This window comes from Mchenga conophoros, linkage group LG14, assembly GCF_057382185.1.
Source record: "Mchenga conophoros isolate Kocher_MC1m ecotype Shallow Benthic linkage group LG14, M_conophoros_male_GT1.1, whole genome shotgun sequence".
In the NCBI taxonomy this organism is placed as follows: domain Eukaryota; kingdom Metazoa; phylum Chordata; class Actinopteri; order Cichliformes; family Cichlidae; genus Mchenga; species Mchenga conophoros.
Window position 1 is genome coordinate 8,600,097 of NC_140539.1, and position 14,868 is coordinate 8,614,964.

General features: G+C 40.8%; 1 protein-coding gene across 4 annotated transcripts in view; it reads left to right on the top strand.

Annotated features, from left to right (window-relative positions):
* The first annotated feature begins 44 nt into the window (after positions 1–44).
* Positions 45–14,868, top strand: part of LOC146559204 (SPRY domain-containing SOCS box protein 4-like) — a 56,572-nt gene continuing 41,748 nt past the window's right edge. For 2 of the 4 annotated variants that reach the window (XM_085245043.1, XM_085245044.1), the window contains exon 1: positions 45–391. The gene's annotated coding sequence lies outside the window, so the exon portion shown is untranslated. The remainder of the gene's footprint in view (positions 392–14,868) is intronic. The other 2 variants (XM_085245048.1, XM_085245045.1) reach the window with 2 other exon arrangements.

Sequence of the window (14,868 nt, forward strand, 5' to 3'; positions counted from 1 at the left end):
TAGCTTAACGCTAGTCACCTTTTCTTGATCCCGACCCTCCAGCCAATCAGCGGCTGTCAGGGACACATGAACGGCGATAATATCCGCGGAACAGCCGCTGCAGGCAGGAGGAACAAAGAAAGCCGCTCGCTGTTCGTAAGGCGTCCTTTCACTTCGTCAACACGGACGTATACCGTGTTGGATTAGGTCTGTGTGGGTTTTTGTTTGTCTTTAGCGTAAAGTCATTACCGTAACTATTACATGTTATTCTACGTATTAATTCCGAGCAGTCGTTTTCACTGAGGAAAGAGGAAACTTGGCGTCGTGAGAGGTGGTTTAGTTTTTTCTTTCGTCGGGTCGGCTTTCTCGAAACCCTCCAGCTTTGGATGCGCTTGCCGGAGGTCTGTGTGTGGTAAGTTAGTTTTTCTTTTTCTATCAGTCAGAAACTACAGAGTCTGTAAAGGACGCTCGTCGCTTTGCATTGCGGGAAGCAGAAAACTCCTCGAACTCAAACTTTGCCTGTTTGATTTCTGAGGCTCGAGAAAGCGACGTTACCTTCTTCTCACGAACAGCCCGGAGACGGGAGCGTTCTCCCGAACTCACTAAATGTTCGGGTCTTGTTTTCGTGCTCCCCTCCTTGATGACAGACGACACAAAGAATAACTAAACTTAAAGGTGTTTTCTGAGTATTTCGGCATAAGCTTTTTGAGAGCAGGTCGGTCATTGTTATGTTTAAGGCTAACTTGTTGAGCAGCTAGGACTGGCGCTTCAGCTGGCGTATATAGGCTTGGTATACTTATCTAAATGGCTTCGTAGGGAGTCAGTCGTGCCCGAATGCATTAAGATGACATTGCTGCAGCATTAAGTCAATCGACCTGTATTGTAGTTGACTAAAATGTGTCAACACCAAACTATTTTTTTAATTTATTTCTTTGCCGTTTTAAAGGATCATGCATGAAACTAGTTTTCCTTGTGTTTATAAGCTGCTTAAAGGCACTTTTTAAGCACAGTTTTCACCACCTGAATGCCTGAAGTCTTGAGATGTTTTCACATGTGTGCTGCCTGATTGGTTTAATTTCGCTAGTTGGTGAACTTCTTTTTCCTGAAACGGGCTGTTTTCCATGTGAGCAAACAAGGTAGGTAGCAGAGTGTGTTTCAACCAATAGCAGCTAGGCTGTTTGACTCCATTCAGTGGCCATTTAATCTTAAGCCTGCCTGCTATTCAAGGCTAAACGCCTAGCCTGTAACCACACCATCTGCTTTGCCCTCCAGGGTATTGTCAGGCTACTGTCCAGATCAAGTGTTATGGGAGATTTGTGTGGGTGGACCACAGCAGATGGTAAGATGGAGAGCATAGCTGGCTGATGTGGCAGCTAGGCAAACCATTGTGGTGGTTGGTTGGATCGTGTTTTTAGTTGTCAACAGTGTAATAAACAAAAGCCAGAATCTTTCAACAGGCAAGCACTTTCCACAGCTCCATCAGAGGCGGCACTGAACATGGTGTGAATGTTAACTAGCTTCCCATACAGTACAACGGCAAGCTTATCTTCTCCTAATAGAGGGGCTAATGACCCCTGCACTCCACTTCCAGCCATCTGGATTTCGACCCTGTGGCTATCATGACGTCAGCTCACCTCACTTTGACCATGCATAAATGTAAACATGGCGTTAGAAGTCAGCAGTTGAGTTCTGATTTATGTTTAGTTTATATTATGGGTCATCTTCAGTCATATAAAAGATAGTAGCCACTTCGTGCATTTAAAAAGCAGGGAATTGGTATTTCTTCAGCTTCTGGATTTTTATGGCTGATTAGAGCCCACTGACTGTGGGGTATGTGTGTGATAACAAACCGCCTCTGTGACATAGTTTAACCTGCTCAAGTAGACCTTAATGATCAGTGATCTGGATTGATTTTTAGTGAGTGGGGTCTTTGGATGTGCATTTCCCCCATATAGGAATCTCACCAATTGGTGCTATGAGGTTCACGAATGCAACGTAATTGCTCATCACATACTAGTTTTGTAAAATCTTTATGATAAACTGATCATAAGGTTATGCCACTTAGATTGTGATAGATAAATGAATTTTCCACCTTCAGACTATACTGAATGTGTCTTTTGTTCACCAAGGTACCAACTACCGCCATTTATTTATCCACATCTAATGCAAGCCATAGATCGTTGTGACGTATGCAGAAGTGGTGCAGTAGACCCTTTCTGGCTCTTATTTACTGCTTTCCATCAATAATCTGCATATAACATAAAGACCATAAATTCTTCGGCGTAGCATTTCTGATATTTCTACAGTCTGAACCACGAGTTACACTTGGACAACTTTCTAAGGTTTGTCTGGATCCAAACATTGAAAGACTGAGCCCTAAAAATGGCAAGGTCATTTGGTGCAGCAGTTGGAGTCTCCAGTTATCTGATATACAGTTTGAACAGAGCATAAATTTAGCTTTACTGTCTCCTCCGGCTGTTACAAACCCTGTCCTGCCAATGTCTCTAAAAATGAGACTATCTGCTTTTTTGTTCAGGATGTGGACAGGAAATCTATTCTTAATATTTGTTGTGGGTTTTTTTTTTAAATTTATTTTATTTTTTTTAAACAAACTCGCTTTGCTGCTAGGATGTTACCATTGAGACACCATGATTAGCTCTCCCTGTTATTTTAAAGTTTTTAACATAAAATGTGGTTTGGACAAACCCTTGTGCTTACGGATACTCGTTTACTTCACAGGGATCAAAGTGTACCCTAGTGGACTCGCGGATGTGGCAAGAATAAATCCCCTTTTCTATTGGACCTACTTGGATCAACTCGGCATGGTTCGCTATGGTTTTCAGGTTTTTCCATTAGGTCACAGTACCTGGTTCTTTTGTTAGTACCTGCTTGCCCGGGCTTCCAAGCGCTCCGAGTAGGTACTAAAATGTGATGTCTTAAGACTGCATGCCTGTGGTGTCACTTGATGAATTATGAGAGTGACTTATTCATAAAAACCACTTTTTTTTTTCTTTTTTTTTTTAAAAAACCTGGCAACAAGGGAAAATGCAACAAAAAAACAATGCTGTGGTCACTGAGTCTGATAAAAAGCTCATACACCGAGCAGCAGGTATATTCTTGCCTAGACGTCCACCTTTGTTGTAGTGTTGCGGGACTCTCAGACGCGTTGCAATCGGAGTAGAGTTGTGGCGATCCAAGGTGAGTCGATCTGAGTAGGTACTAATGGAAAAGGGGCTTTAAATCCACTTGAGTCAGTCTGCACCAACAAGTGGAAATCTTCTGTGATGTGACTCTTTGCCAAAAGGGACTTGACTCGGTTGGTTGCCAGAAATATACTGGTTAACCTTGAGTTTAACCAGTATATTTCTGGTTAACTCAGGGTTTCCATAGGTGAGAGTGTGCTGTGGAGGGATTATCGGTCTCCCACTCCAGCATTTGTCTCCAGATCGCTCAGTGTCTCATGATCCACTTATACACAGGATAGCCGTCAGCTTTCTGGTCTCCCTGAGGCAGTCAGTCCCTTTGTGTAAACATCCTGTGGTGATGGCAGGCTTGCAGAGACTGGTGGTTGTCTTTGTGAGATGGACTCTATGGTCGGTGTCCAACTCATGTCTAATGTTAAAAGACCCTGTGTCCTCGATCACCATCAAGGACACAGGCTCGGGCTTTTTTAAATTTTTTTAAATTTTTTTGTCTTTGTGTTTATTTTCTTTTTTAAATTTTCTTTTATATAATGTTCATATAGTATTAGAACGTTTGTTTTAAATAATTACAATATTCAAGAAAGTAATCGCAATTTCTGCCGTAAGGGAGCAGTTGTGCTAGTCAGGCAATCATAGATGGCGTCATTATCACAAGCTTATACAGAATGCTAAAATGTGCTTTGATGGTGGTTAGAATATCTGTATGGATGTCCCAAGTAAAATATAAATGTGGGACACGTGACAGAGCCTGGGATGACTGATGTGGATACTTTCCAATTCAAACATTGTCAGGAAAGAGCACTGTGCTGAAATAAAAACGCAACAGAAGGGTGTGTAACCCAATTTTCAAGCAGCACTTGCAATGCCCATAATTTTTTAATAAGTGAAAAAAATGGATTGAAACTGTTAGGAGACACTTTCCCTCCATAGACAAAAATTGAATACTGTCTCTAGAATTCCACTTTTATCTGTCCGGTTAATCCCTCCATCCCACGCTCACTTTAACAGAGACTTGCACTCGGTAGTAAAGATGTACACTCAGAGCCCAGGCTGTTTCAGCAGAGCAAGGCTGTAGTCAGTGTGTCTGATGCTGACTCAGTAAAATGTTAATGTTGTGAAATCCCATTAAGAGCAAGCCAGTGCTGAGCAGGGCCCAGCCTGGGCTTTACGGGACAGCAGGTCATTTTAAAAGGCCGGCAGTGTCCCTGTGTTTGCACTCTTGTAATAGGATCTAATTACTTACTGGGGCGATCGTGGCTCAAGAGTTGGGAGTTCGCCTTGTAATCGGAAGGTTGCCGGTTCGAGCCCCGGCTTGGACAGTCTCGTCGTTGTGTCCTTGGGCAAGACACTTCACCCGTTGCCTACTGGTGGTGGTCAGAGGGCCCGGTGGCGCCAGTGTCCGGCAGCCTCGCCTCTGTCAGTGCGCCCCAGGGTGGCTGTGGTTACAATGTAGCTTGCCATCACCAGTGTGTGAATGTGTGTGTGAATGGGTGGATGACTGGATATGTAAAGCGCTTTGGGGTCCTTAGGGACTAGTAAAGCGCTATATAAATACAGGCCATTTACCATTTACTTGAGTGGCTCACAGTAAATTGAACGGCTCTTTTAAATTGCTCCCACTCATGTTTAGTTGCTCTTCAAGGCAGTTTAGATGAGTTTTTTTTTTTTTTTTCTTTCTTAACAAGTGTTACTGATGGAGGATAACAGTTTTCAGAGAGGCTTTAGTCCAAAGGGCAAATGCTGGATGGATTTGCCCTAAGGCTTTAGCCACTCTTGTTGGCTGGGGTTGGGGGTGGAGAAACAAATCCACCTATTGCTTTTGTTGCCCTGTCCTGATAAGGGTGATTGAACAGCAGGGACTGTATGCAAAGCAGCAACATTTCCCACCAGGTTCAGCTGTGACTACCACTGGCTTTCAGATGGGTCGTTTGTGGCCTTTGTCTGCTATTGAATAATAGTGTCCACCCAGTCTCTATCATGACACTGATAATAGACTGTATTGATGCAAAGCCTCTTCGTCTTTTAAGCAAAAGGTTTCCTTTAACATGCAAAACAATTGAGAAAACCCTGCTCATTGCATTCTTACTTCAGGCACTGAATGTATGACTAGAACATCAGAATACTGCGTGCCACCTGGTGGTACCTGGTGCTATTTAGGGTTTTTTTTTTTTTTTTTTTTTTTTTAACCCAGCCCTCCAGGCACACCAAGGATTTTCTCAGCAGAGTGTGTAGAGGGAGCGACAAAATACCAGGGCTGTTTATCTTTCGCATCTAAGAAGGATGTGGTGTAAAGAGCTCCTCTTGGAGAAAGTTTCCACCTACGCTTCTGTACTTTTCACAGAAGCTGGGCACAGTGTGTGTATAGAAGTACAAACTCCTATGAATGAAAATTACTCTTGTAGAGCTGCACCCAAATGTTCAGCTACTTAGGATATTTGTTTACTGGTTTTATTTTGGAGATGTCATGATCATCCTGTAGTCTCTATTTTCCTGTCTTGAAACGGTCTATGAGCCAAGCTTTCATTAGTTTCAGCTAGTGCTGGGCGATATGGAAAACATATTTATCACGATATGAATTATTTTATATCACGATATACCACCTGACCTTTGGTCATCGGGAAAGTACGCAGTCTGTAAACAGCGAGCGCAGAGGGTGCAGTCTTTGTTAATGAAATGGATGGTTACGCTCATGTAGGGCTGCGTATCTCTGCTCATCCATAGGTCAGTCGTCAAGGCATAATGCACGACACTGCAAACATCCTTCTCTACTTTGGCCCGGCATGCGTCATACAAGCGAGGCAACTTTACTGAAGTGCTTACGTACCTCGGATCATGGACTTTGACGAGGTCACGAAAGCTGTCCTTCTCAACTACATAAACGGGGATCATGCCTTTACAAATGTAACGCGAGATGGCTCCTGTGGTTTGTTTATGGCGCTGGGACGTTTTCTCACAAGGGCCTTGTGTGAAAGACTGTATCTTCGGCTGGCTATAGTTTTTCTTTTCCCAACTTGCTGCAAAGAAACGGCATGTGCATCAAAAAAAAACTATTTCCAACAGTGTAACACTAGTTGCAACTGATTACTTCCAAAAAAAGTATTTATTTTGCTATTAAGCAGTAAGATCTTAAGTTTGCCTGCATGTGTCTTGATCTGTGGATCACTTTCAATAGTTGACTGCAGCTCTTTTGTTGCTAACACTGCGACTACAGTCTCCTGAGGCATTCAAGCCCCATTTGGCTCTCTTTGCCTTTGCAGGCAAAGGGAAACCAACTGTGGTGTAGGAAGGCTGTAAAATGCCCTGTGAGATGGGCTTTAGGGTCAGGAACGCCCCCAAACTTGGCAACTCATTCCATCCCTCCTGTTTTTAACTCATTCACTGCCATTGACGTCTATAGCCGTCAATTGCAGTGAATGAGTCAATGGGTTTAACTCATTCACTGCCAATGGCTGGCAGTGAATGAGTTAATTTGAATTGCATTTAAAGTGCTCCTGTCTGTGATCTCTTTTCATATGTGCATGATTTCCAAATAATCAAGATTCCATTATTGATATAGAGATGCAAAACTACCAGATTTATCTGATTGACCCCACTTACCTGTCTGTAGCAGTATATGCGGTCTGTGCTGTCTCTCTTTAACTGCTGCATGCAAAACAGTGTACCCAAACCGCTGGGTCAGCACAAGGCCACAGTCCACATACACAGCCTCAGTGAATCATCTCACCTCGGATAACGTATTATGCAATGGTGTGTTTGTGTATGTTGGTACAAGAAGTGCAGACGTACACAGCAGCCTAGGGCTGCTCGATTATGGCAAAAATGATAATCACGATTATTTTCACTGAAACTGAGATCACGATTATTTGACGATATTTATTTAACCCTTTAAGACCTACTATAGAACCAAGTCCACCAGAGCTTATATTATTTTTTTTACATGCTGTAGTGCCATTTGTGGGAGCATTTCAAGTTGCTATACATCAATACAACTGTTATAGCCCATATTTTAATAATATGTATGCATTAAGTCCATAGTAATTACATAAATTGCAAAAAAGTGCAATAAGCTAAAAAAAATTGAAAATCGCTTTTGTTTTGTTTACATATATTTCTACTTGGAGAAATTTAAGAGGTTTATCCCTCAAAACTTTAAATACAATAAAGTTGCAAAAAAAATAGTTTCCCACCACAGGAAATTTATTTTGAGTGTCTTCATAGTTTTATTTTGGAGATACAGCAATTTTTATATATTGCAGGAAAAACAAAAAACAATCCTATGATGCAAATTTGCAAAGAAAACAGCATGTGCATCATTTTACTGTGGGAAGTGTTACGAACAGCTGATAGGAACGGCAAAGCGTGTTTCTGGAATATTATGTTTTTGTTCCTGCAAGCGCTTTTTATGCAATTTTTGCAAAGCTATATGTGGAACGAAACCATGACCGAGGACAAGCTGATGGCATCAGATGTAAGTACAACTCCTCCGGTTTCATATGCAAAACAAATTATTGCGCTAGCTTACACGGTTCAGATTCTACAGGGATTTAAAAATAGTTACGCAAAACGGAGCGTGCTGCTCTGACCGGCTTTAAAGGGTTAACAATGACTTTAAAAAATAATATAAAATAGTGTGCAACACCACTGAAGTTTTTTTTTTTTTTTTTTTTTAAACTCTCTTTTCAACCAACGGCAGTCACTCTCCAAATAACTTCTGCTTAGCTTTCCGAGCTTCCCTCGGGTCCTCTTAATCAGCGGTCTCCAACCTTTTTTGCGCCACGGACCGGTTTATGCCCGACAATATTTTCACGGACCGGCCTTTAAGGTGTCGCGGATAAATTAGGGAGGGGCTAATAATCGGCTCAGTCATTTTTAATGATCGTTGAAAGCCCAGATCGTAATCGTGATTAAAATTCGATTAATTGAGCAGCCCTACAGCAGCCTGCTGTCAGCTTACTGAGACAGAATTGAAGGGATAACAGGAGGGTGGTGGATGCATTTTGTCAATATGCTGAAGCAGAGGCATATGATTATCAGAGTGTGAGTAAACCAACTCCAGATGCAATGTTTAACTTTGTCGATAGTCTTGTGGCTTTTTCATTTGGAGCTGTGCACTGACTATGGTAAATCTTGTGGCAATGGGATAAGTGTGTAGCAAAACCTGTATAAATTGTTGTGGAGCGGTCACCAGCTGTGCTCATTTCATGATAGTGGCCTTTATGTCCAACTATCCATGTAAATACTTATTGTGTTAACAGTCAGTTTCTGACAGGAAAACATTCTACATGCCACTGAGTTCAGATGAACGTGGTTCAGACTTTCCCTCTCAATAAAGTAAGTCTTTTTAATCCTCATGGTTTCTAACCTTGTTTACTGCTTTAGTGGTGCCTAGTCAGTGATTTGGACAATGTTATTTATTTATTCTTTTGCCACCTGCAGTTGTTGTTTGTGCGTCCCTGCCTCCTGTATGTATTTTCAGTAGGGCTGCTCAATTAATCGAATTTTAATCACGATTACGATCTGGGCTTTCAACGATCATTAAAAATGACTGAGCCTATTATTAGCCCCTCCCTCATTTATCCGCGACACCTTAAAGGCCGGTCCGTGAAAATATTGTCGGGCATAAACCGGTCCGTGGCGCAAAAAAGGGTGGAGACCGCTGATTAAGAGGACCCGAGGGAAGCTCGGAAAGCTATAGTTATTTGGAGAGGAGAGTGACTGCTGTTGGTTGAAAAGAGAGGTAAAAAAAAAACTTCAGTGGTGTTGCACACTATTTTATATTATTTTTTTTAAAGTCATTGTTAACCCTTTAAAGCCGGTCAGAGCAGCACGCTCCGTTTTGCGTAACTATTTTTAAATCCCTGTAGAATCTGAACCGTGTAAGCTAGCGCAATAATTTGTTTTGCACATGAAACCGGAGGAGTTGTACTTACATCTGATGCCATCAGCTTGTCCTCGGTCACGGTTTCGTTCCACATATAGCTTTGCAAAAATTGCATAAAAAGCGCTTGCAGGAACAAAAACATAATATTCCAGAAACACGCTTTGCCGTTCCTATCAGCTGTTCGTAACACTTCCCACAGTGAAATGATGCACATGCTGTTTTCTTTGCAAATTTGCATCATAGGATTGTTTTTTGTTTTTCCTGCAGTATATAAAAATTGCTGTATCTCCAAAATAAAACTATGAAGACACTCAAAATAAATTTCCTGTGGTGGGAAACTATTTTTTGCAACTTTATTGTATTTAAAGTTTTGAGGGATAAACCTCTTAAACTTCTCCAAGTAGAAATATATGTAAACAAAACAAAAGCGATTTTCAATTTTTTTTTGTAGTTTATTGCACTTTTTTGCAATTTATGTAATTACTATGCACTTAATGCATACATATTATTAAAATATGGGCTATAACAGTTGTATTGATGTATAGCAACTTGAAATGCTCCCACAAATGGCACTACAGCATGTAAAAAAAAAAAAATAAAAAATAAATAAAAAATAAAAATAATATAAGCTCTGGTGGACTTGATTCTATAGTAGGTCTTAAAGGGTTAAATAAATATCGTCAAATAATCGTGATCTCAATTTCAGTGAAAATAATCGTGATTATCATTTTTGCCATAATCGAGCAGCCCTACCATCAGCAGTGCTTACAGAGTTTGAGCGCCCAAAGGTCTATTTTTATCCAGGAATTTTAACTCTCACACCAAAAGGTGGTTTCTCATCTTATTTTTGTTGATGGGTCTTGCACATACACATGCCTCCACCTGTATTTGCAACCGTCCCGAGAGCCTAACCATTGTTTAGCTGTAGTTCACTGACATGAATAATTGAGCTGTGCTCCTACATCTATGCCCTAGGGATCCTGTTGTTCTACTGATGTTCAACGTCTTTGTTGCCTGCTGTATTGTTCTGCAAGATGTCAGCATCCTTTGTTCACAGCAGTTGGTCCATCTAAAGAACCCTATTAATCTTTCCACTTTCTCTACTTTTTTTTTTTTTTCTTGAGTAGTTTACGGTTTAGTAGGTCAGGTGTCCGGTTTAAATGAAGAGAGGAATATATTTTAATGGTGTCAAATGCCAATCTTTGTTTGAAAATTTAGCCTGTAGATTTATTGCACTATTGTTTATCTACATGTTCAGAGAAGGTAATTGTAAAGCTTTGTTTTGTAGTGAGTTCTCTTGAGTTTGGGACAGACGAATGTCTTTGAGGCTGAGTGTTTCTGGGACACTGGGGGAGGAAATTGCTTAGATGAAAGTGACACAAACAGGAGAAGACAGTTTTCACACCCGTGTCCTTTTTTTTTTTTTTTTTTTTTTTTTTTTTTTTTTTCCTTCTTCCCCTTTCTTCCAAATATTGTTTTGCATTTTTAATTGGACGTCAGTCAAGTCCTTGAGCAAAAAACCCATTAATTATCCAAGATAATTCAGTCCGTGTTTGACTGTAGCTAATGACTTATGTGTGACTTCAGGGTAGATGAGGCCACAAGCTCTCAACTATAGAAGATTGAGCTTATTTAACTGCTCAAAGTGACATGGCACTTTTGATCTGCTAACATGCCTTCCAGTTAAGCTCAATGTCGTCACGACCATCCCATGGCCTACATGCAGAGCTTGTCAAGTCATTTTTGAGCACAGCTCATTATGCTATTAAAATGTTGTTGTTTTTTTCCCTCTTGTAGCAGGAGGAATCTGAACATGACTCACAAGATGACTTATCTTTAAATTCTAAAATGAATGAATAAAAGTGGTCTTGAGCAATCGTTCGCCAAGCTTTCTGAAGAAGTCTGAGTTTTTTTTTGGGATATTGGCTGCTTTTTCGCTCACTTTCAGCCCAGTCAATGTATCTGATCATTTTCAGATGTTTCTTTTGTTTGGTAAGCTACCCACCAAATCTATGAATCGAGCAGTAAACCTTGTTGATTTGAATCAACAAGGTGATTCTGAAAGATTTATTGGCCAAAACCTTAACATATCTCAGCATGGTGTCCAGTGGTTTCTTAAAAAAGTTTGAGGAGACTGGACAAGTGGGGGACCAAAGTAGTGGAGCTATGACTGTGTCTAATAATAATAATAATAATAATAATAATAATAATAATAATAATAATAATAATAATAATAATAATAATAATAAAAGAATAATGTTAGTGTGAGAGCAAGGCAGGAGGTGTTATCCAGCCTGCCCGATTGTAAGTAAAACTTTCTATGTCTGTCATAAATTCTTAGATTGATGTTTTGAAACTTTACCAGCAATTAGAAACTGTGGCAGCTGAACTTACCCACTCTGTTTGATCAGCAATTAAAAAAAATAAAAAATAAAAAGTTTTGTGCCAAATTACCAGATGCACAGGAAATAAACGCGGGTGGTAGCTGAATACAGTTGCATGAACCAGCATTGTTCTAATTTTTTTATTTTATTTTTTATTGTAAAAAAAAAGTGTGTCCAGTGTTCTGGATATCAGTTTTCAGTTTGAATTTCTAGTTTCAAGAAATTGCCTCACGTATTTCCCAATTTCCTAGTAAATTATAAAGAACTGAAGAGTGAGTCTTGACGTTTGCCCAACGCTGTACATGATGGGGAAACATCCCCAGAGCAGTTCTAGTTGAATGCTACAGAAAGATATAATGCACCCCTGCGTGGTACTATGTACAAGTAAATTATTTACCGTGAGGAGACTCGCCACTAAATTATCAAACTCAATCACTTCTGGAAGAAAAAAAAAACCTTCCTAATAAAAGCACTGGCGATGGATGTGTCATAGAGCTGGTATGTTTGTTGCCCAGCCATAATATAGCACACCTAAGAAGATGAGAATTGTGACAAAGGAGTCAGCCTCTGGCCAAAAGATAATCATTTGCACTGGGGTTAAACATTTATAATGACATTGCTCCTTTTTTTTTTTTTTTTTTTTTTAAAAGTGGCGTTTAATTTACTCAGCTCAAGTCATGTTGGTTTATCAAATGAACAAAACCTGCAGGAAATTTAGAATTGAATTTAAGTGTGTGTAAGTGTCACAGAAATGGCTTATGTATAAAGAAGTTTAATAGATGGTTCCAGCAGTTAAAATGTTCTTGCTTGTACGTTTCTGTGGCCAATATTGTAAGGGTGTGTTTATCTTGTCAGAAAGAACAAGTTTTGTTACACCGCTATTATCGCGAGGTTTGGGCGTGATAGTATAGGCTGTGAGCCCACGTTTAATAATCACGCTAAGGAGTCCAGCGAGCTATCTGCAAAGGCCTGGTTAGTCTACCAGCGGTACAAGAATGCACAAGACTGTAAAGCTATTCTTCTAGGACCTCCGAAGTGGCAGGCGGCCACGAGTTTTCACGGCGTTCAATAAATGCAGCGAAGCGCCCGTCTTGAAGAAGCCGTGCCTGTGTTGTCATTTCGGAGTTACAGTGTGATTAAACAGACGCATGACCTTTTTAAATATACAGTGGGGCAATAAAGTATTTAGTCAGCCACCGATTGTGCAAGTTCCCCCACCTAAAACAGAGGTCAGTAATTTGCACCAGAGGTACACTTCAACTGTGAGAGACAGAATGTGGAAAAAAAAAAAATCCATGAATCCACATGGTAGGATTTGTAAAGAATTTATTCGTAAATCAGGGTGGAAAATAAGTATTCGGTCAATAACAAAAATACAACTCAATACTTTGTAACATAACCTTTGTTGGCAATAACAGAGGTCAAACGTTTACTATAGGTCTTTACCAGGTTTGCACACACAGTAGCTGGTATTTTGGCCCATTCCTCCATGCAGATCTTCTCGAGAGCAGTGATGTTTTGGGGCTGTCGCCGAGCAACACGGACTTTCAACTCCCGCCACAGATTTTCTATGGGGTTGAGGTCTGGAGACTGGCTAGGCCACTCCAGGACTTTCAAATGCTTCTTACGGAGCCACTCCTTTGTTGCCCGGGCGGTGTGTTTTGGATCATTGTCATGTTGGAAGACCCAGCCTCGTTTCATCGTCAAAGTTCTCACTGATGGAAGGAGGTTTTGGCTCAAAATCTCACGATACATGGCCCCATTCATTCTGTCCTTAACACGGATCAGTCGCCCTGTCCCCTTGGCAGAAAAACAGCCCCATAGCATGATGTTTCCACCCCCATGCTTCACAGTAGGTATGGTGTTCTTGGGATGCAACTCAGTATTCTTCTTCCTCCAAACACGACGAGTTGAGTTTATACCAAAAAGTTCTACTTTGGTTTCATCTGACCACATGACATTCTCCCAATCCTCTGCTGTATCATCCATGTGCTCTCTGGCAAACTTCAGACAGGCCTGGACATGCACTGGCTTCAGCAGCGGAACACGTCTGGCACTGCGGGATTTGATTCCCTGCCGTTGTAGTGTGTTACTGATGGTGACCTTTGTTACTTTGGTCCCAGCTCTCTGCAGGTCATTCACCAGGTCCCCCCGTGTGGTTCTGGGATCTTTGCTCACTGTTCTCATGATCATTTTGACCCCACGGGATGAGATCTTGCGTGGAGCCCCAGATCGAGGGAGATTATCAGTGGTCTTGTATGTCTTCCATTTTCTGATGATTGCTCCCACAGTTGATTTTTTTTTTTCACACCAAGCTGCTTGCCTATTGTAGATTCACTCTTCCCAGTCTGGTGCAGGTCTACAATACTTTTCCTGGTGTCCTTCGAAATCTCTTTGGTCTTGGCCATGGCGGAGTTTGGAGTCTGACTGTTTGAGGCTGTGGACAGGTGTCTTTTATACAGATGATGAGTTCAAACAGGTGCCATTCATACAGGTAACGAGTGGGGGACAGAAAAGCTTCTTACAGAGGACGTTACAGGTCTGTGAGAGCCAGAGATTTTCCTTGTTTGAGGTGACCAAATACTTATTTTCCACCCTGATTTACGAATAAATTCTTTACAAATCCTACCATGTGGATTCATGGATTTTTTTTTTTTTTTTTTTTTTTTTTTCACATTCTGTCTCTCACAGTTGAAGTGTACCTCTGGTGCAAATTACTGACCTCTGTCATCATTTTAAGTGGGGGAACTTGCACAATCGGTGGCTGACTAAATACTTTTTTGCCCCACTGTAGTTGGTTCCAGTTCAGTAAATTTATAGACGGATGTCACAACCTTTATGAAGTTTCTCATATTTATTGGTTACAACGTGGTAGTTAAAAAAAAAAAAAAAAAAAAAAAAAAAAAAAATCCCTGGAACTGCAATCAGGTCAGTTGTAGAAAGGAACTCGTGGTGCCAGTCATGTTGGTTGTAATTTTTATATTTAAATGTTCTTGCTTTATCACTGGGTTTATTTGTTTCTCATCTGTCTGGTACATACGAGGAGGTGGTGGTTCAGCACCTCAAAGCAGCTAACAGGGTTGTTCATCCTCATACCAGACATTAACTTGTACAATAAAGATAAAGCTTATCTTTACTGGCCACTATTTTGGTCTTGGCCCATGAGCTGCTCAGACAGTAGAAGTGATTGGTTATGAAAGTGTTTTTGAATTGAAACAGAGCTGGAAACTATCGTGGGCTGTAGTGTCCCAAGGGCCTTCTACTGATAAATGGTTCACTGCCTCTTCCCTCTAACCATCATTAAAAATGTCAAATCGTTAAAAGCTGCACTTCTTCATAATCACCACTCTCCTCGCTGATGGGCGATGTCTCCTGGCCTCATCTTTCCTGTTTTGGAGAATGCTTAATTGCTTTCCCTAGT